We start from the raw sequence: 20,430 nt of genomic DNA, 5'->3' as shown, positions 1-20,430 counted from the left end.
TTCCCTACGTTGTGCTTTTCCAATGAGACAGCGGGCCGCCAGTGTTTAATGTTAACGTTCGCTCTAGTGTTATTATATCACGACACTAAAGACTTGTGGCCTGCAGAATCAACAACCTGCATCATTTGAGACTGTTGCTTTGTTAGTCGGTGTTAAAGTTCACAGTTAGCCATTGTTATGTAAATGCCAGCTGAAAAGTACCCAGGACCTTGCCTTGACTCCAAGTCAGAGTAGGTCTGCTGGAGCCATGGCCCAGTAAGACACGGGTGCTGGCCCGTGTAGTTGGAAACAGAGCCTTTTGGGTGAAACACTGGAGTAAATCATCATTGGAAATACGCAATAGGGCACTACTTTTGACACACATACATTATGTTCTTCTATCCTCGTGGGGACCTAAAATTAATTTCCATTCAAAATCCTATTTCCCTAACCATAAGCCTTACCATAACCATAACCCAATCCTTAAACCTTACTCCTAACCATAAACTTAACCACTAACCCCTTACCCTAACCATAACCCCTAAGCTTAAAATAGCTTTTGTCCTCATGGGGTCGTGGGAAATGTCCCCATGAGGGAGAATTTTCCTTGTTTTAACTTTAGGTCCCCACAAGGATAGAAGAACCAACCCACAGAAAGACACTCACACGTGTAATTCGGCAATGTCATAATATAATCAAAACTGATTATGATCCATAACATATGCTGCCCGATGTAAGACATATTTAAACCCACAATCCTAATTCATGTCAGTCAGTAATCATCTCTAAATGGGCCTTATCTTCACCATCACCAGTCAACATCAGGATAAGTATTTCCCTTTTCCCCTCTGTTCGTGACCCTCCTGGCTCCCAATCCCCCTTAGCCCCCCCCCCCCCTCCTGCCCTAGCGTCCAACGGCGAGCTCAGTTTAAATATCACTAATTCTCTTACGCAATGGAATTACCATTTGATATCAAATAAAACTCCTGATTCAGGCAACAGCAGCAGCCCCGGATAGCAACAACGGCCCACTTTCATTCCCTTTTCTCCTAACACCACAACAACAACAACATTTGAGTTTTGTTAACAATACGTGCGTTGTGTTAGCTACTGACTTAGATCTTTAATGATCCTGGCATGGAAACACTTCTACTGTTGTTGCTGCTGCTGCGGATTCTTGAAAAGTGCAGATCTGGTACTTTTTAATGATTTGACTCTGTCAAAATGAAATTAATGATCTTCTTTATGGATATCATGGAGGCCTAGCTAAGCTAAAAATAAGCTAAACCATATGCAGACCAGATCTGGCATTTCACAGCACTGTACTCTCTCTCACACTATGTAGCCTAAAGAAAATGAATGTCGCCTAACACTCATTGACATTTCTTCAATCACAACCACTTGGTAGGCTAAATTAGATAACAAATACTAGATAGAGTCCAAATAATAAATCAGCGTGTTTTCTGGTTTGACAGGTTTGTAATGAAATACGGTGCATTTGGAAAGTATTCAGACCCCTTGACTTTTTCAACATTTTGTTACATTGCAGGCTGATTCTAAAATGGATTAAATCGTTTTTCCCCCTCATCAATCAACACACAATACCCCATAATGACAAAGCGAAAACGGGTTTTTAGAAATGTTTGCAAATGTATAACCCCCCCGCAAATATCACGGTTAAATAAGTATTCAGACCCTCTACCCTTCAGTACTTTGTTGAAGCATCCCGGACAGCGATTACAACCTTGAGTCTTCTTGGGTATGATGCTACAAGCTTGGCACACCTGTATTTGGGGAGTTTCTCCCATTTTTCTCTGCAGATCCTCTTAAGCTCCATCAAGTTGAATGGGGAGCGTCGCTGCACAGCTATTTTCAGGTCTCTCCAAAGATGTTCGATCAGGTTCACGTCCGGGCTCTGGCTGGGCCACTCAAGGACATTCAGTGACTTGTCCCGATGCCACTCCTACGTTGTCTTGGCTGTGTACTAGGGGTCGTTGTCCTGTTGGAAGTTGAACCTTCGCTCCAGTCTGAGGTCCTAAGTGCTCTGGAGCATGTTTTCCTCAAGGATCTCTCTGTACATTGCTCCGTTCATCTTTACCTCGATCCTGACTAGTCTCCCTGCCGCTGAAAAACATCCCCTAAGCATGATGCTGCCACCACCATGCTTCACTGTAGGGATGGAGCCAGGTTTCCTCCAGACGTGATGCTTGGCATTCCGGCCAAAGAGTTCAATCTTGGTTTCATCAGACCAGAGAATCTTGTTTCTCATGGTCTGAGATTCTTTAGGTGCCTTTTGGCAAACTCCCATCTATTAGGTGAAATACCAGTGTGTCATCACAGCAGAAAGATTTGTGAAGTGTTGCCACAAGAAAATGGCAACCAGTGAAGAATTGACACCATTGTAAATACAACCCATATTTATGTTTTTTTATTTTCCCTTTTGTAATTTATCTATTTGCACAACGTTGCAACACTGTATATAGCCACAATATGACATTTGAAATGTCTCTTTTCCTTTGGAACATTTGTGAGTATAATGTTTACTGCTGCCGCCACCATGCTTCACCGTAGGGATGGTGCCAGGTTTCCTCCAGATGTGATGCTTGTCATTCAGGCCAAAGAGTTCAATCTTGGTTTCATCAGACCAGAGAATCTTGTTTCTCATGGTCTGAGAGTCTTTAGGTTCCTTTTGGCAAACTCCAAGCAGGCTGTCATGTGCCTTTTACTGAGGAGTGGCTTCCGTCTGGCCACTTTACCATAAAGGCCTTATTGGTGGAGTGCTGCAGAGACGGTTGTCCTTCTGGAAGGTTCTCCCATCTCCACAGAGGAATTCTGGAGCTCTGTCAGAGTGACCATCGGGCTCGTTGGTCACCTCCCTGACTGATGGAGGCCACTGTGTTCTTGGGGACCTTCAAGGATGCAGACATTTTTTGGGACCCTAACCCAAATCTGTGCCTGTCTCGGAGCTCTATGGACAATTCCTTTGACCTCATGGCATGGTTTTTGCTCTGACATGCACTGTCAACTGTGGGACCTTATATAGACATGTGTGTGCCTTTCCAAATCATCTCCAATCAATTGAATTTATGACAGGTGGACTCCAATCAAGTTGTTGTCAAGGCTCAGTAGAAGACCCAGATGCAGACAGTTTCGAAGTAACAAAAGTTTAATACAAAAACAGGAGGCAGGCAAACGACAGGTCAAGGGCAGGCAGAGGTCAGTAATCCAAAATAGAGTCCGGACGGTACAGAACGGCAGGCAGGCTCAGTGTAGGCAAAAACCGGTCAAAACCGGGAAAAAAGGAACTAGAGAAAGACAGGAGCACGGGGAAACCGCTGGTAGGCTTGACGAAACAAAACAAACTGGCAACAGACAAACAGAGAACACAGGTATAAATACACTGGGGATAATGGGGAAGACGGGCAACACCTGAAGGGGGGTGGAGACACAAAGACAGGTGAAACAGATCAGGGTGTGACAGTTGTAGAAATATCAAGGATGATCAATGGAAACAGGATGCAGCTAAGCTGCTAAGCAGGATTCTACAAAGCCATTTTGGGTTTATTACCTTTTTATTTGTGCATTTTTATTGTTCAGAAATGTGGTGGGTACTCTCGTCGTTCGCTGGACTTTATCCTGCTAACTGTTCCAAATGTCCGAACTGAATTTGGTAAAAGGGCTTTTATGTACTTTGCGCCGTCGTCTTGGAACACCTTACAAAATACTTTTAAACTGGAAGAACTTGTCCCAATTGGTGTTTTTAAATCACTGATGAAGGATTTTGAGGCTGATTCCCTGACCTGTCAATGTTTTTACTTTGCTGTTTTATACTCTTGTGAATTCAATGGTTTTTACTAGATTACATGTAGTTTTTCATGTTGTCTGTCTGTCATTTTTTTGTAATGACTTGGTGCTGCCTTTCTTGGCCAGGGCGCTCTTGAAAAAGAGATTTTAATCTCAATGAGCCCTTCCTGGTTAAATAAAGGTTTAAAAAAATCTAATTTAAAAAAAGCTTAATTTCGTGTCTCATAGCAAAGGGTCGGAATACTTACATAAATTAGGTGTTTCTGTTTTTTATTTGTAATAAATTTGCAAAAATGTATAAAAACCTGTTTTTGCTTTGTTATTATATGGTATTTTGTGTAGATTGATAAAATACAAAAATAATTGTATGCATTTTAGAATAAGGCTGTAATGTAACAAAATGTGGAAAAGGGGAAGGGGTCTGAATACTTTCCGAATGCACTGTACAGTACATAAATAAAGGCATTTTTTTGAAGAAGAAGGCATCTGTAGCTAGTGGCTACAACACCAAGGTTGCTTTCCAAATGGCACCATATTCCCTACATAGCGCACTACTTTTGATGAGAGCCCTATGGGCCCTGGTCAAAAGTAGTCCACTATATAGGGAATAGGGTGCCATTTTTGATCCATACCGAAAGGCTGGAGGAGGAAGACAGTTTCCCAGTTAACAGTTTGGTGTCAATCCTCTTCATGGCCCCGGTAGGGGGGAGAGAGCGACCCTAAACAGAGTGTATACAGTGGCGGAATACCTGACCACTGTGACTGACCTAAAATTAAGGAAAGCTTTGACTATGTACAGACTCATTGAGCATAGCCTTGCTATTGAGAGAGGCCGCCGTAGGCAGACCTGGCTTTCAAGAGAAGACAGGCTATGTACACACTGCCCACAAAATGAGGTGGAAACTGAGTTCCTTCCTAACCTCCTGCCAAATGTATGACCATATTAGAGACACATATTTCCTTCAGATTACACAGACCCACAAAGAATTTAAAAAACAAATCCAATTTAAACTCCCATCTATTGTGTGAAATACCACAGTGTGCCATCACAGCAGAAAGATTTGTGAACTGATGCCACAAGAAAAAGGCAACCAGGGAAGAACAAACACCCTTGTAAATACAACCCATATTTGTTTATTTATTTTCCCTTTTGTACTTGAACTATTTGCACATTGTTACAACACTGTACAAAGCCATAATGTGACATTTGAAATGTCTCTTATCCTTTGGAACATTTGTGAGTATAATGTTTACTGTTCATTTTTTTTATTTAACTTATTATCTATTTCACTTGCTTTGGCAATGTAAACATATGTTTCCCATGCCAATAAAGCCCTTTGAATTCGAGAGAGAGAAGCATGGGACAGACACAAGACTAGGGCTTTGACGACACAGATGAAGAGCCCTAATCAGGAAATTGAAGTTGTCTATAGCTACTTTAAGAAAGAAAAAGCTAACAGGCAACAACAGTCAAGTCTAGATCCATGTTATCCAACCGTTTGCCTAACGAGCTTGGACCATTCTATGCAGAAAGGTTAGTGCAATTCTTATAAAGAATGTGTAATGGGCGTTGCCAAAGTGTTTCGCAGTCAAAATATCTACAGGCCGGCTAGCAGACAGACATACGCTCACATTCAAACAATTTTGTGGCGATGACAACATCTGACATTCATCATCATAGCTCTGGGCGCTGCAATAGTTTCTGGAACTGAACCCTGACAAGGAATGAAGGACAAATTGGTGTCGGTTACTTATTCCTACATTATATAGTGATAAACTATGAATGTTTCTTACAGTTTTATCTGTCTGTCTACCTATAAACCTAAGCCTATTTACGCAGCTTATGAGCGCTTTTCCTTAGCGGTGGTGAAAGTAGGAATCAATGTCAAAAAGGTATTCAAGAGACAGTGAGCGTGCCATGATCCCAGTGGAGGCTGGTGGGAGGAGCTATAGGAGGACAGGCTCATTGTACTGGCTGGAATGGAATTCATGGAACAGCATCAAACACATCAAACATATGAAAAACACGTTTGACTCCGTTCCATTGATTCTATTCCAGCCATTACAATGAGCCTGTCCTCCTATAGCTCCTCCCAACAGCCTCCACGGCATGATCCATCCGTAAAACAATCCTAGAAAACTGCAGCACATGGCTAGAAAACAAAAAGGAATCTAGGAATAACCCACAAACTTGTGTCTGGAGACACTATTTGAAATCAATTTTTGATTGAACTTGCCTGTCGCAATGGAACCAATAGAATAGTTACAAAAGTGCAAACACCATCCATCTGGCACTGCATGCAGTGTAAAGTGAAATGTAATAGTATTTGAACCCAGGTCTGCCAGAGACCCAAAGGATAACATCCCATCCAATCCCTGCCTCAAATATTCCTTCAGAGGAGCCACACCTCTGTATTGTTGCAAACCTCATTGGCCAGAGAGACCAGAAGAGGGGAGGGGCCAACTACATTCTGCCAAAACCTTTTTTATTGTTTGGCTCTGTGACATCATCGTCCAGCGTACCCCGCTTGGAATTGGCGCTTCCTGAGGATGTGTGTCGGTGTTTCCAATCAGCTCTCTCAACACGACACTGAGTATCTCTGAGACGCTCTGGCGAAGGCTGAAAACGGGATATGTCCCAAATGGCAACCTTTTCCCTAAAGTGCACAACTTTTGACAAGGGCCCATAGGTCACACATGGCCATATTTCAACGCCACACTGCCAGCCCAGATCCGCTACAACTCACAGCCCCAGCCCACCCCGCTCTTTGTCTCACTCTTTCTGACAGTCTCTTTGTATGTACAGTACAAGTCAAAAGTTTGGACACACCTACTCATTCAAGGGTTTTTCTTTATTTTTACTATTTTCTACATTGTAAAATAGTGAAGACATCAAAACTATGAAATAACACATATGGAATCATGTAGTAACCAACAAAGTATTATATTTTATATTTGATATTCTTTAAAGTAGCCACCCGTTGCCTTGATGATAGCTTTGCACACTCTTGGCATTCTCTTAACCTGCTTCATGAAGTAGTCACCTGGAATGCATTTCAATTAACAGGTGTGCCTTGTTGAAAGTTAATTTGTGGAATTTCTTTCCTTCTTAATGCGTTTCAGCCAAAGAGTTGTGTTGTGACAAGGTAGGGGCGGTATACAGAAGATAGCCCTATTTGGTAAAAGACCAAGTCCATATTATGGCAAGAATAGCTCAAATAAGCAAAGCAAAACGACAGTCCATCATTACATGAAGACATGAAGGCCAGTCAATCTGTGATTTATTTCGAATTCAAGGCACACTTAACCACACACTTAACCAGAATGGCTATCACAGCATTTTGCAGCAATATGCCATCCCATTTTTAAACAGAACAATGACCCAACAGACCTTCAGGCTGTGTAAGGGCTATTTGATCAAGGAGAGTGATGGAGAGCTGTATCAGATGACCTGGCCTCCACAATCAACAACCTCAAACCTATTGAGATGGTTTGGGATGAGTTGGACCACAGAGTGAAGGAAAAGCAGCCAACAAGTGCTCAGCATATGTGGGAACTCCTTCAAGACTGTTGGAAAAGCATTCCAGGTGAAGCTGGTTGAGAGATAGCTATACACACTCTTGGCAACCGTTAAGACAAAGAGTGGCTACTATGAAGAATCTCAAATATATTTTGATTTGTTCAACACTTTTTGGTTACTACATGATTCCATGTGTTATTTCATTGTTTTGATGTCTTCACAATTATTCTACAACGTAGAAAACAGTTTTTTAAAAATCAAGAAAAACCCTTGAATGAGTAGGTGGGTCCAAACTTTTGACTCTCGCTCTCCTGTTCTGTCCAACCCCACTGAGAGTGAGGGGCCCTGGCTGCAACATGTCAACTGATTGTGTTTCAGTAGTTTTTCAGACTCAGGTCCATCTGGACAGAACACTTCTAAACACCTCGTTTACAGTAGTTTAAGTGACAGAAGTTGAACGTATTTATCAAAGACATGACAATGATTGATCTAAGAATTGAGCAACATTCACAACTATCTGTTCCCTTCCTTGTCCTTTTCCCCTAACCACTGCACCACATTGCTAACAAACCCATGTTGCCACACTCGGTCAACAACATGTTATCTATCTATCTCTATCTATCTATCCACACCCTCTCATCAGTAGGGTAGGGTACAGCACTAGACCTCAACAACAATCTCATTCACATTGAGTGAATTATCTCATGAGGAATTACTTTAAACACCCACAAACATATTTTGCTCAACTGCTCCCATAGCAACGGTCGTTTTCCTTTTGTGAAATAGCAGATTGCTTATGGACAAATGTATGTAGGCTGTTCGCTCCACATATTCTATGTCCCAAATGGCACTCTACTGACTAGGGCTCATAGTGCCATTTGGGATACATCCATTGTTTCCCTCCAAAACTTGACAGTGTGGGAGTTACTGAGGGAGTCATCTGGCTTCAGTATGAAAGGACCTCCGTTGGGTTGGGTTGGGATGGGATGTTACGTTCCCCTACAATGGAGACAGTAACATATTACAGACCAGAGACTTGATTCACTTTAGACACACTAGAGTGATCTAATCAAACAGTGTCAAGTGTTTGAAATGCTGTGTGGATTCGTTAATTCAAAGTTATGACTTCAGTTGATGAGGAACATTAAAAGAGTATTGCAGTGTGTAAACAAATCTAGGTCTAAATGAAAAGTTTTGTTGGATATTAGTGTCGCACATGCAATAGGCTTATTTCCCATTATTTCAAAGGCTTATCCTAATTCATCTGAAACATATATAACATTTATTAATTGACGTCATTTAACATGTTTTTCAATGGAATCCAGTCCACACCCTGCTCCAGTTTTAAATGTACAGTATAAAAGACGCCTTGGAACGTCTTGGTAAGCCTGTCTGAAACATTAGCAAGTTATTGCCCGTGCTATACAGTACAGTTCTCTGCAGTTCATAAAAGGAATATCATCGAGTAAGACTAACTCTCCAGCACTATGTCCAAGGATATGTTGTTTAGGTTTTTGACCATAGAAATAGAATTATAGAACGTTTACTTGAATGGAGATGTTCCAATGTTCCTTCTAGAAATTATATTTCTATGTGTTTTTTTTTTTTTACCCCGTCCACTCTTCAGCTTGTCTTCTCATGGTCATTAGTTCTCATCAAGGTTCTTGGGGCTACCTTGAGATGACCGAGGCATGGTTTATCAGACCGAACCACTGTGATCAAAGGATTAACACACCGCAGTACACTAGCACGATGCTAATCAGGTATGGACAGACTTGGCAGGCAGCTGAACACTTCGATGGAGGGGGAAGAAATGTGAAAGAATCAAAAGCTATGGGACAAAAAGTCCAGAACTCCAAATTAGATGACTGATTTTTACAGATTTTGCCTTATCAGAGAGTATCAGCTGCTATTTTATGAACTAGTCGATAACATCCTTAAAAAACCAGTACAGGTCAACAGAGCTAAACGTTGATAAGAATTGTACAGTGCATAAAAAGTTTGGAATAAGATATGGTGCATGCATGGCTAACATTATTCAATGTCTGTAAAGAATGGGTCTGTTTTATCGTCTAGTACCAGGAAGTCTCTCTGGCTAACTGACTTACGGCTGTGTGAGCTAAGTGATAGAAGCTGAATTGGTACAGTATGAGTCACTTAGCCAGGATACATCCATGCAACGCCTCTAGAGTGCTGTGGCTGTGTTGACCAGCCCTTTCCTTTCCTCTCCTGTAGTACAGCCGGAATTAACGAGCCACTTCCCTCTTTACACCCTCCCGCCAGGGGCATCCAACTGGCTTTACGTTCTTACACCAACCCTGCCAATGTGTCAAAACACGCACACAAGCACGCTCTCTCACGCACGGGTGCACACACACTCTTTCTCTCTCTATGACTGACACACACACACTCACCACCGTCCCCCCGTCCCCCTCTCCTCCCCGCCCACACACACACACACACACCGTAAAATCAAACCCCAGAGCTGAAACTTGTCAAGGAGTTTCAACCTCTCTGTTCACATGTCCAGTGTCGGTTCTCCTTTGGAAACTACAGTAGTGGACCAAAACAATGTGTCAATCTAAGAATGCCAGAGTCATAACCTTGAAATAACATTACAACAAATGCTACAGAGGCTGTCGCAGCTAACATAACCTCTCACACAGTGCCCGTCGGTTGAGGATCTGTCCTCTGCCTAGACAATACAAAGTCCTTTGTAGTCTACTGCTTCATCTTAAAATGTTGTAAAACCAGGGGCTCTAAAGCGTTGCGGCCTACTGGTTCTTCTAAATGAATAAACAGCTAAATACTGAACAAACTAATATTGTCTAATAGAAATCCACAGGACTAGACTACAATACTGTTCTCATGCAGCTTCTTATCCCTGCAAGGCCACACCTACAATGTGTCCCAAATGGCACCCTATTCCCTATATAGTGCACTACTTTTGATCAGGGCACATAGGCCTCTGGTCAAAAGTAATGCACTATGTAGGTAATTGGGTGCCATTTGGGACTCACACCTAGGCTTAAATGAATCCAATAAGAGTGAGTTCAGACAGAGGAATTACGCTGCTGGCTGAGTTCCGTTAACTACACGAATCAACCTAAAACATAGGCCTAGAAAGACTGACTATGGTCATCTTATAAACAAGATATAGGCTTGCATCCTAAACGGCAACCTATTCCCATAGGACTCTGGTCAAAAGTTGTGCACTATATAGGGAATAGGGCGCCATTTGGGATGAAACTCGTAAAAACGCAATGTTGCGTGAGAGCACTGCAAAACACAGTAATGTCTGCATCATAATGACCTTTGTTTGGATTCCTGAACTTCCAGTTGAACTGGCCAACTGAACCACAGGTCTCTGGTCTCTAGTCTAGACATCTGCCCTCTAGAGGACCCTGAGTGAAAGGTCAAGAAAAAGACAGCTGGCTTTCAACACCCCTCTGACTTCAGAAGCAAACCAGTCTAATATGTTAATACCATTCCGGCTGAATGTCTTTCATTTCATAGAGTGTAGGTCTATGTCTGTGTTTAGTATTATTCATGAGACAGTGTAGACATATAGGCCTACACTGTTTTAACGTAGATTTTCTGTCTGGTAACTCCAGTCTAAAACCATATTGAAAGGCCTAGCTAGCACTCAGTGAGAGATTCTGATTATTAATACACTATCAGATTGCTAAACTATTTACAGAGGCATGTGTTACTGTTAGCCGTCATTATTAGTGTTTTCCAGGAAGGATACCTTCTCTCCACGTAATCCAAGATAAGTGACGCCTGGCAAAACTTGCTTCCTCTTTTCCTTCCTTTCGACGCCACTCCTCTCCCTAAAGGTTATGTTGAGTTCTCCTCCTAGGTGACACAAAACAGACCCAGTAAGTGGGAATAAGTGTGTGTGGGGGGGGGGGGGTTAAGTTTTCATACAGCACCAATTAACAGAATGAGCCATGGGCTAGGCTAACTGAAATGTCAGAATAAAGTGAAACTAGACCTAGCATGTTGAATTCTTTGTGCAATACTCATCATGACCCTCTCAAGACGCATTGCCTATCACCGTCTTGCTATGTTTTTGTTTATTAACGAGAGGATGACAAATACAAACTGACCTTTTGGTGTTCCTACATGCAGATTAACTAACAAGCAGTGTCCGACTACAATGGATGTAATAAATGGAGAAACCTATACTAGCCTAGTTAGTTGACCTTGACCATTCATCACACCAGTTGTTGACCTCTTCCTCATGCCTTATCACCATAGTCATACACTGTTAAAAAAATATATTTAAAAAACTGTTTCAACTAATTATTATTAAGTATATGGTTCCACGGCGGTTATTTTTTTGTTTTGTTAACTCAACTTTCTGGTCCATGTGTTACCTGAACCTTCAAAAAAAAAAGTTGGCCCAAACTCCAACTTGAAAAAAGGTTGGCAAAAATGATGTCAACTTAAAATGATGTGTTTGCTCAACTTGTCTGATATGTCTCATATGTTCATTCACATTATAAATTATAATTACCCCTCCCCAAAAAAAAAAGTATGTGGAACTATTTACACACACATAGTGCTTTTAACATACAACGTTTTCAACTTAAATATATTTATTGTGCATGTTCATTTATACAGAAATTATATTTCAACATGTCCTCACCTGGGATTTGAACTAACAACCTCTTGGTTCATGGCATTCTGAGCTTCCTGCTATACCACCATGTCTGTGCCAATTATTAGTTAACCTGACTATTCTCTAATCATTGGTTTAATTGACTTATTTCAGCAATTTTTCTCTATAGTTGTCTAATGTTGGTGGGGCATGTTTTAATGTTACTCCCTAATCACTATGATAAATACAATACATTGAGTGTGCTTTTAACAGAGCTGAGTGCAAAGTGTAGCAATACAGGTGAAATCATTCACTGACACAGACATGGTGGCATAGCAGGAAGATTGGAATGCCAAGAACCAGGGTCGGCTCCAGGCATAAGCGACATAAGGAACTCAATCGGGGTCTCAACTTACTTTTGAGAATTAGAATAGTAGAATAGACAAGGTGCAAGTTAGAAATGTGGTTGTACATCAGCAGGTTCTCTTGTTTTGTCAGCCACTGAACTTGTAGTAATCATGGCCGAATACCGACTGGGCATTCAGGGCCATTGCATCATGGCGAAATGTGTATAACTGCAGGAAATTTGATTTAAAACGGCCAAAAAATTCTCAACCTCATGGCAAAATGTGTAGAATTGCAGGAAATTAGCTTTAAACCTACAATAATTTATCTTGGTCCCATGGCAAAATGTGTAGAATCGAATGAAATTTGCCTTAAAATTGCAAAATGTTCTATGCCCCATGGCAAAATGTGTATAATTTAAAACGTACATTTTTCTCTCTGCCGTCAAGAGGGGGGCCACCATTTTTTGGGGCCTGCTTGGTTGGGGGGCCGCTTAGGGCCCTTAGCGGTTGTGAGTTTAAATCCCAGGTGAAGACATGTACAGTATATTAACTACTGTATAAATGAACATGCACAATGTAATTATGTATGTCAATGTGTGCCAAATATGTATGTTGAAAATAATGCCCAAATAATAATTTCTAGCTGAATGAACATATGAGACCATATGAGACCAATTTTCTCAAGTTTGAGCTAAATTTGGGCCGTTTTTTTTGTTCAGGTAAAAAAAACATCAACCGAAAAGCTGAGTAAACAAAAAAAGAACGTGAAACCAGTTACTTAATAATAATGAGTTGAAACAACTTCCCGCCGATTTCACACCAGTACGCTCAGACTGTCTGTCTCCTGTGTCAACACAAAGAGTCACATTTCACACACACACACACACACACACAACTGGTAACCTACACTTCTGAGTAGTAATGTCTCTATCTAGTCTAATAATAATGTTTTAAAAAATATCTAAATGGTTGTATTAATCCATCAGAATAACATTATAATAGAAGTACTTGAAAAGTTATCCAAGTTCGACCAAATGGGGCAAACGTAGGAAGATTGAAGATTTGACCTCAGACATGTGATTGAGAAGATGCTGCAGGTGCGACATTGGGACACATCACAGCCAGCCGCATAAACTTGACAGACCAAACCATGCCATTGCTGGGTCATTGACATTCCCACTGCGATGTGTTGTTGATGGTTACAAATATTTGAAATATAACTGCGCTATGTAGCAAGATTGAAGGCGTTCAAAACTGTAGTTCTAGTCTGTACCGTTACCAAATTGAACATTTGCTTGATAACTGTGATATGCCAATGCAATTTGCAATTTGGATACTGATTGCCACTACGTTTGTCTAACCTTCAGCAAGCTATTGATAGCTGGGCTGGCTACATTGTAAACACGCGAAATGTTGAATAACAACTAGGTTGCTAGCTAGCTAGGTCTGAAGTGCAGTTGCATGTAACCTTCAGCGAGTCCAGCTAGCACTCTATATTGAAGTAAATAAATATGTAAACAACGGTCGTTCCGTTCGTCCATTCCCCTAACTTATGTTCTTGACATTCCGTTTTTAACCACATACGGTGAGCTATCTATGGTGAAAAATGCAAGCAATTGCAGCAGATATGAAGATCACCCAGTCAGGCTTTAAGTTGAGGCACCGTTTGCAGATGCGCCTCTCTCTCTCACTGCCTCTGCTCTGTTTACTTCATACCAGCAGCATTCTTCAACCTCTGCCGAATATGCCTCCAGCGGACACAGCCTTCACTCGATATCCTATTAAATCCGTCGTTTTCTTGCATTAGTCTACATTTCACACATAGGCTACCGCTATCATCACCTTGAAATTACGCACTGCATAGACACTTTACCTGGGAGATGCGTCGGTCGCGTTATCGTCTGGTAGGCTATAGTTCCCTGCGTTCAGTATCTGCGGCCGAGAGAGCTCTGTGCTGTACTGTGCTGGGCATTTGCTTAGCATGCCTATTCGGGGCGGCAACTGGAGGGACGCAGGAGCAGCAGCTCTCCTCAACGCGCCCTGGTTAGCGACAGAATGAATACAGTATGCTTTTTTTCAGCAGTGGCGCTGCTGGAGGATTTTGTACTGAATGGATGGCCCTGAATTTATAGACCTACTGTGCCCCTCATATTTTCCTTTTCCAATTAGTTTGCTACAAAGTGAGATTATGATAGTAGCCTAAACAGTACATTTTTAGTTTAGCCCTTATTTAACCAGGTAAGTCAATATCTAAATCCTTCTGCCATGGAGTTAGGTAACAAAAAAGTAGGCTAATGAAACCTTTCAATTAACGCACGCACGCACACACATTTCTGACAAAATACAGTAGGACTACACCCGCAACCCCGCATCGATGCACACTAAACACACATACGAGAATGTTTTCCTTGCTGAATGTTCACAGGTGGAGAGAGTTGTTCTCTTTTTTGCACCACTTAAAAGAACAGAGAAACCAAATGACCTCCATAATATTGACACAGATGTTGCATATAACTGAATCCCTGAAAACTGGGGGGGCTGGTATTTTCTGGCTGCCTCAACCTGTGTATTCCCACAACGGAAATCATTCCAGTAATATAACGTCCGTGATTCACCCATTCTACCGTTTCAAATAGGTCTATTTCATAATTGATTTGTAATGGCCACTCTACCTGCTGACCCAACAATATGCTCATGTTTACAGAGGTTGTATACAAAATGGCACTTTATGGGCCCTGGTCAAAAGTAGTTCACTATAGGTAGTAGGGTGCCATTTGGAAAAGGACCAGAGAGTCCGAATTAACTTCAAATGACCTACTTGATGCTTATCTGCTCCCTTTAAAGCTAGTCATTGTTTCAGTCTGTGCCCAATGGCCCATAGTCATCTCCTGCAGGCCATTATATGTAAGAACAACATTAACGGAAAGTCATAGTGTGTGTGCGTGTGTCTGTGTGTGTGTGTGATGAGGGACCATCCAGTCTCAATGGTCTCTACTGTAGTACCATTCAACATTTTGGACACACCTATTCATTCCAGGGTTTTACTTAATTTGTACTATTATTCTGCATTGTAGAATAATAGTGAAGACATCAAAACTATGAAATAACACATATGGAATCATGTAGTAACCAAAAAAGTTTTAAACAAATCAAAATATATTTTATATTTGAGATTCTTTAAAGTAGCCACCCGTTGCCTTGATGACAGCTTTGCACACTCTTGGCATTCTCTTAACCAGCTTCATGAGGTAGTCACCTGGAATGCATTTCAATAAACAGGTGTGCCTTGTTAAAAGTTCATTTGTGGAATTTATTTCCTTCTTAATGCGTTTGAGCCAATCAGTTGTGTTGTGACAAGGTAGGGGTGGTGTACAGAAGGTGGCCCTGTTTGGTAAAATACCAAGTCTATATTATGGCAAGAACAGCTCAAATAAGCAAAGAAAAACGATCATTGCTTTTAGACATGAAGGTCAGTCCGGAACGTTTCTTCAAGTGCAGTCACAAAAACCATCAAGCGCTATGATGAAACTGGCTCTCATGAGGACCGTCACAGGAAAGGAAGAGCCAGAGTTACCTCGGCTGCGGAGGATAAGTTCATTAGAGTTACCAGCCTCAGAAATTGCAGTCCCAAATACATGCTTCACAGAGTTCAAATAACAGACACATCTCAACATCAACTGTTCAGAGGAGACTGAGTGAATCAGGCCTTCATGGTCAAATTGCTGCAAAGAAACCACACTAAAGGACACCAATAATAAGAAGAGACTTGCTTGGGCCAAGAAACACAAACAATGGACATTAGACCGGTGGAAATTTGTCCTTTGGTCTGATGAGTCCAAATTTGGTTCCAAACGGAGTGTCTTTGTGAGACGCGTAGTGGGTGAATGGATTATCTCTGCAAGTGTGGTTCCCACTGTGAAACATGGAGGAGGAGGTGTGATTGTGTGGGGGTGATTTGCTGGTGACACTGTCGGTTATTTATTTAGGATTCAAGGCACACTTAACCAGCATGGCTACCACAGCATTCTGCAGCGATACGCCCATCCCATCTGGTTTGCGCTTAGTGGGACAACATGATTCCAAATGTGTTATTTCATAGTTTTGATGTCTTCACTATTATTCTACAATGTAGAAAAGAGTAAAAAAGAAGGAAAAAACCTTGAATGAGTAGGTGTGTTCCAACTTTTGACTGGTACTGTATGTGTGTTCAATAAAGCCCTTATAACAATTACTGTAGGTCTATACCACAGCTGTATAGATAAAGCCACTGCTGTACAGATGATCAAACATTTTGAGTAACATGTAGAGACGATGGACTTCGTAGAGACCTGGCTCTAAATTGGAGGAGAGAAGTTGGAGATGGTATCCTGAAGAGATGTAGGATATGTAATCTCGTCCACCAGCTGGCTCTAGCAATTGAGCTTGGGGACGAGGTGATAGGATATAGGATTATCAAGTCATAATGTCTTCTTTATTATCAGTTCCAGTACATGCTGTTGCTTATATAATACAAAACAATGTACAGTGTATCAATTATAAGATTGATAAAACCATGTCACCACATTATCAGTGAACGTCATTGGTTTGCTTTGAACCAATCTGTTACTCTTTGTTTAGTGTTCAGCATGCTATGTTTTTTTTTTATCTCTTTCCATCTGCACTCAACTTTCTATCTGCACTCTGTTTCATGTTGTTATAACCTGTTCCTCCAGTGACGTGTGGTGAGGTTGGTGACTGGGTAAGCACGGGCTATTATCAAATCCAGATTTACTCACAAATAAACCGTGATGAAGCCCACGTTCACCATACAACAGATATCTCCAACAACCAGTGACATACAGTGCCTTCAGAAAGTATTCACACCCCTCGACTTTTTCCACATGTTGTTGTGTAGAGACTTTGTGTCACTGGCCTAGACACAATACCCCATAATGTCAAAGTGGAATGGTGTTTTCAGAAATTAAAACCAGAATTTTTTTGAGTCAATAAGTATTTGTTGTGGCAAGCCTAAATACCTTCAGGAGTGTCACACATACGCTTGGAGTCAGGAAGCAGATGCAGAAGGTGAGTTTAATGAGAAGAAAGGCCGATAAACAAAAACAGGAGAAGTGTACTGAACATGAACAAAACCAATACAGCCTGATGACTAAGGCTACTGAGAGCTAAATAAAGGGAGAGTAATCAAGTTGATGATGAGATCCAGGTGTGCGTAACGATGGGGAGCAGGTGGGTGTAATGATGATGTCAGGACCGGTGGTTAGTAGATGGGTGAGTACCAGAGCGGGGGAGCGGGAGTAGGCGTGAGGAGGGGTAAAAACATGCTTAATCATATAATAAGTTGCAATAATAGTGTTTAACGTGATTTTTTGTGTGACTACCTCATCTCTGTACCTCACACATACAATTATCTGTAAGGTCCGTTTTCAGGATAAAAACTAAACGGAATAGAGCTAACCACGGGCATAATCCTAGCGGAAAATCTGGTTTAGTCTGCTTTCCAAGTGACACTGGGAGACAAATTCACCTTTCAGCAGGACAATAACCGAAAACACAAGGCTACATATACACTGGAGTTGCTTACCAAGACAACATTGAATGTTCCTGAGTGGCCTAGTTACAGTTTTGACTTAAATTGGCTTGAAAATATATGGCAAGACTTGAAAATGTCTGTCTAGCAATGATTAACAACCAACTTGACAGAGCTGGAATAATTTTTAAAAGAATAATGGGCAAATATTATACAATCCAGGTGTGCAAAGCTCTTAGAGACTTACCCAGAAAGACTCTCAGCTATAATCACTGCCAAAGGTGATTCTAACCAGGTAGAACCCATTTGAGTTCCGTGTAGAACCCTTTACACAGAGGGTTCTACATGGAACCCGAAATAGTTCTATATGGAACCAAAAAGGGTGCTCTATGGGGACAGCCGAAGAACCCTTTTGGAACTATTTTTTCTAAGAGTGTTTAGTGAATAGGGTGCCATTTGAGACACAACTCTGATATTTCTCATCTTAGTGGGCTGACTGCTGACCTGACCTGGAGAAAGGTAGGTAGGCGGTGTGACTGCAGGTTTCTGATACACATCCTGGTAGTAGGCATTCAGCTCACATCCAATCTGCCTGAATTATATTTGTGAAGTAAATAGAAAATTGCTGGTATGAATGATCATCTCTTTGGAGATGATTCTCTTTGGTTCCTTTGTCCTCTGACATAAAACAGTTACATTTGAACTGGGTTTTTCAACCAAAGTTTTATCAAAGTTTACAACTAATGACTATAGAAATGTGTCCCAAATGGCATTCTATTCCCTATATAGTGCTCACATTTCACCAGGGCCCTACGGTCAAAAGTAGTGCACGAAATAGGGAATAAGGTGCCATTTGAGTAATATTTAGGGTTTGTCTTCATTTAAGGCTGGGCCTGTGCCAAACACACCAGAACAGGAAAAGAGGCTTGCTGCTGTATGAGTTAAAAATACTATCAGGTAATGGGCTATTGGAGGCCAACAGGGTATAGTACTGTTAGCTAGTGTGGCCACTGTACAACACAAAGCTTAGTATAGGATAAAGTGGATATTATATTTGACCTGGCGTAGCTCAGTGCCACCTCGCATTGCATGTTTATTCTCTCCCTTTGATCTGCCTCGATCAGTTCTGGGCCCATGTTGATCTAGAATCAGGTCCCCCCCTGTCCATAATCTTATTAATTATGATCTCGAAGACAAAACTGATCCTAGATCAGCAATCTAAGAACACCACCCCTGGCTATTGGTCATCAGAAATCGTAAAAAAATCTTAATTAGCCTAAGCCTTCTGTTTTGATACTCAAAAACATGAAGAATAAAACATGCAACCCAACGTCAACATTCTAGTATTCGGTTGAAATACAGTGCATTCGGAAAGTATTCAGACCCCTTGATTTTTTCCCACATTTTGTTACGTTGCAGCCTTATTTTCAAATGGATTAAATAAAACATTATCCTCATCAATCTACACACAATAGTCCATAATGACAAGGCAAAACAGGTTTAGACATTTTTGTAAATGTTTACATACACCTTAAAAAGTTGACATACACCTTAGCCAAATACATTTAAACTCTGTTTTTCACAATTCCTGACAATTAATCCTAGTAAAAATTCCCTGTCTTAGCTCAGTTAGGACCACCACTTTATTTTAAGAATGTGAAATGTCAGAATAATAGTAGAGAGAATGATTTACTTCAGCTTTCTTTTCTTTCATCACATTCCCAGTGGATCAGAAGTTTACATAGACTCAATTAGTATTTGGTAGCATTACTTTTCAATTGTTTAACTTGTGTCAAACGTTTCAGGTAGCCTTCCACAAGCTTCCCACAATAAGTTGGATGAATTTTGGCCCATTGCTCCTGACAGAGCTGGTGTAACTGAGTCAGGTTTGTAGGCCTCCTTGCTCGCAAACACTTTTTCAGTTCTACCCACACATTTTCTATAGGATTGAGGTCAGGGCTTTGTGATGGCCACTCCAATACCTTGACTTTGTTGTCCTTAAGCCATTTTGCCACAACTTTGGAAGTCTGCTTGGGGTCATTGTCCATTTGGAAGACCCATTTGGAAGACCAAGCTTTAACTTCCTGACTGATGTCTTGAGATGTTGCTTCAATATATCCACGTAATTTTCCTTTCTCAGCCATCTATTTTGTGAAGTGCACCAGTCCCTCCTGCAGCAAAGCACCCCCAAAACATGATGCTGCCACACCCGTGCTTCACAGTTGGGATGGTGTCTATGGCTTGCAAGCCTCCCCCTTTATCCTCCAAACATGACGATGGTCATTATGGCCAAACAGTTCTATTTTTGTTTCATCAGACTAGAGGGCATTTCTCTAAAAAGTATGATCTTTGTCCCCATGTGCAGTTGCAAACCGTAGTCAGGCTTGTTTATGGCGGTTTTGGAGCAGTGGCTTCTTCTTTGCTGAGCGGCCTGTCAGGTTACGTCGATATAGAACTCGTTTTACTGTGGATATAGACACTTTTGTACCTGTTTCCTCCAGCATCTTCACAAGGTCCTTTGCTGTTGTTCTGGGATTGATTTGCACTTTTCGCACCAAAGTACGTTCATATCTAGGAGACAGAATGCGTCTCTTTCCTGAGCGGTATTACGGCTGCCTGGTCCCATGGTGTTTATACTTGCATTCAA

General features: G+C 41.3%; 1 protein-coding gene across 3 annotated transcripts in view; it reads right to left on the bottom strand.

Annotated features, from left to right (window-relative positions):
• Positions 1 to 14,651, bottom strand: part of jcada (junctional cadherin 5 associated a) — a 35,316-nt gene extending 20,665 nt beyond the window's left edge. Inside the window, exons 1-2 of one of the 3 annotated variants that reach the window (XM_021620617.3) lie at positions 14,130 to 14,321; positions 11,055 to 11,161 (exon numbers count right to left, since the gene is read on the bottom strand). The gene's annotated coding sequence lies outside the window, so the exon portion shown is untranslated. Of the gene's footprint in view, positions 1 to 10,616; positions 10,708 to 11,054; positions 11,162 to 14,129 lie in introns of those variants that run through there. The other 2 variants (XM_090189803.1, XM_090189805.1) reach the window with 2 other exon arrangements.
• Between the last annotated feature and the right edge of the window lie 5,779 nt (positions 14,652 to 20,430).

The sequence above is a fragment of the Oncorhynchus mykiss genome, chromosome 11 (assembly GCF_057628025.1).
Source record: "Oncorhynchus mykiss isolate SJ-2025 chromosome 11, ASM5762802v1, whole genome shotgun sequence".
NCBI classification, from domain to species: Eukaryota; Metazoa; Chordata; class Actinopteri; order Salmoniformes; family Salmonidae; genus Oncorhynchus; species Oncorhynchus mykiss.
Note: the sequence above shows the minus strand (reverse complement) of the source record. Positions and strands in the feature narration are given on the sequence as shown.